The sequence below is a fragment of the Anneissia japonica genome, unplaced genomic scaffold (genome assembly GCF_011630105.1).
Source record: "Anneissia japonica isolate Jap-2015-1 unplaced genomic scaffold, ASM1163010v1 scaffold2678_len24206_cov245, whole genome shotgun sequence".
NCBI lineage: Eukaryota > Metazoa > Echinodermata > Crinoidea > Comatulida > Comatulidae > Anneissia > Anneissia japonica.
In genome coordinates, this window is record NW_022722198.1 from 22,426 (window position 1) to 25,137 (window position 2,712).

Genomic DNA, 2,712 nt, shown 5'->3' on the forward strand with positions numbered 1-2,712 from the left:
TTTTAAAAAATTGAAATATATAGGAAATATTTTATTTTACTGACACACAAAGACTGTAATCAACTACGATATTAAGATGGGTAAATAGTTTAACACAAAGAAATATATATTCTGTGAATCTGTAAAAACCAAATTTTTTTGTTGTTGTTTTGTTTTGCTCTATGAGTTATTGAAAACTGTTAGTTTATTTGATTAAATAAATTATAGACATGTATAGGTATAATTTTGCCCTACCTGACGTGGAAATGTACCGAATACTCAGTACATTTGAAAACAACTGCGAAAAAAATTGCAAGTTGTTCTCGGGTGGGACTCGAACCCACGATCTCCAGATCACGAGCCTGGCATCATACCTCTAGACCACCGAGCTGCGCCTGATGGCCAGGGTTGAATTCGAGTCCAAGTAAGCAGCGGGTACCGCAGTGTTGAGAGTAATTGTTATTGTCGTGATGGAATAATAGACAATAACTGGATTTGCGTCGGGAGAAACATGTATTGGTGTAATTTTGCCCTACCTGACGTGGAAATGTTCCGAATACTCAGTACATTTGAAAACAACTGCGAAAAAAAATCGCAAGTTGTTCTCGGGTGGGACTCGAACCCACGATCTCCAGATCACTAGCCTGGCATCATACCTCTAGACCATTGAGCTTGTTTCTCCTGACGCAAATCCAGTTATTGTCTATTATTCCATCACGACAATAACAATCAGGGCTCGCAGAATCGGGTGCCCGACGTCCCGCGGCAACCAAAAATTTACGTCGGGCAACTCAAATTCAAAAGGGTAGGTCCCGACGGGCAACCTCTAAAATATCAGATGTTTTGCAGCGACTGAAATACAGACTATACTCTACACAATTAGTCACATAAGAATGAATGGCCAAGCCACCAAGATTGTGTTTGTGTGTGTGTAATAAACTGTGTGAAAATTCGGTAGTATGGAATGCTATCTCTCGATCGTGGCAGACAGCCAAAGATAGAGACGTACGACCGCAAACAACGAAATGCAGCAATACATGTGTTTGTGTACAATCGAGCGTATGGCAACTCGTTGGAATGAGTTTCCCATGTCTGTCTAGAGCTGGCGGCATCCTTTGTACGCAAACCCAACTAGTCTAGCGCAAAAGCAGTTCTCTTGTTTCAACCATGGAGGAGATACCAACTCGTTGTACTGGTTGAAGTAACAGATATAAACCGAGTTGGGAATACATTTACAATCTGATCTTGTATTATTTGTAACTTTGAATTATTAAGCTATGGTGGTAATTCAATAAAATCGGAATTCATTAAATTATTTACATTCATGTTTTTTTTTTTGTGTTTTGTTATGTATGAATTTTATAAGCAATTAAATTGATTGGTTGTTTGTAATAAAGAATGCTGAATTATGTTGTCTCCATTTTTCAATATGATTATAATAATAATAACTGATGTAATAACAGTAATAGTAGTAGCAATAATAACAATAATAATAATAATAATAATATAAATCGATAAAATACATTAGAAGCAGCAGCAGCACCAACAACAATAATAATAATAATAATGAATAATAATGTTCCATAGATTTATAATAATTTTACATTTAATTTGCATTCAATGTTACTTCGGAACACGTTCGAATAATGCATACAATAATTAGTAATAATAATATAATAATATAAATATGATTAAATAATTTAACTGTACAGTTTACAGTGCAAGGATCACCCGAGGATCGTACGGTAGGTATTAATTGTTTATATGATGTACAATATATTATACAGTTGGGCCCTTAGATTATCTGCATATGATTCCATTAAATCAGCATATAGCCTACGATAGAAAAGCAAAACCCCGAGTATCAAAAACATTTTAGATTTCCTCCCTGGATGAATAATTTACCAACGATCTACGTAGACTTGCAATCTATGCATTGATTTAACCTACTGAGCACTGCTCTCAAAGTACACGTGCTCCAGCTAACTTTATTTTCTTTGTTACACGCATGCGTAGTACTTCATTCATGCACCAAGCACTGGTCATGATCTCATCTCAGTCGTAAGTTTTTGTTAATTGTTACTAACTTTAGGCATACATTTCAATCATCACACCCCGCTGTAGGCAATAAATCGAAGGTCCATTAGTGTACAGTATTAATTAAGTACTTAAAATAATTATTGAATATTCTATTAATCTGCCTTTGTGGAAATTCCCATCTCAATCCCGATCGTAGGCCTATTAATTTGACACTAATATTAAACTACGCTTAATGATTGTTTACAATTTGACTGCGGTGTAGCACGAAGAAAACTTCACACTTCTTCTCCAAAACCCTATCTGGATGAAATGAATGCTTATCTTCGAAGATGCCGAAAGTTTTTGTAGGCACCGTTGATACTGCTAAACAGGAGATAAACTCTGCATATTTTCTTGGTCTAGGCCTAGTCACTTTTATTTTGATTTTCATTGCGAACGCTTCACACTGCTGTCCTTTCTATGATAACATGAGTTTCTAAAATGTTTCAAGCCGTCGTCAATTTACGATACCGACGATGCTGCTGCATATAATAAAATATTTAATTAATTTGCCTTTGTGGCAAGGCCCATCTCGATCCCGATTGTATAAATTTGACACTGACATTAAACTACACTTGGTGATTGTTTGCAATTATACTTTGCGATGTACCGCGAAGAAAACTTGTCACACTTCCATACTCCAAAAACCTATCT

At 35.8% G+C, this 2,712-nt stretch overlaps 1 non-coding gene across 1 annotated transcript; it reads right to left on the minus strand.

The window, feature by feature from the left end:
- Nucleotides 1-297: 297 nt before the first annotated feature.
- Nucleotides 298-369, minus strand: Trnat-cgu. The gene has a single exon. It is a non-coding gene; the product is annotated as a tRNA-Thr (tRNA).
- Between the last annotated feature and the right edge of the window lie 2,343 nt (nt 370-2,712).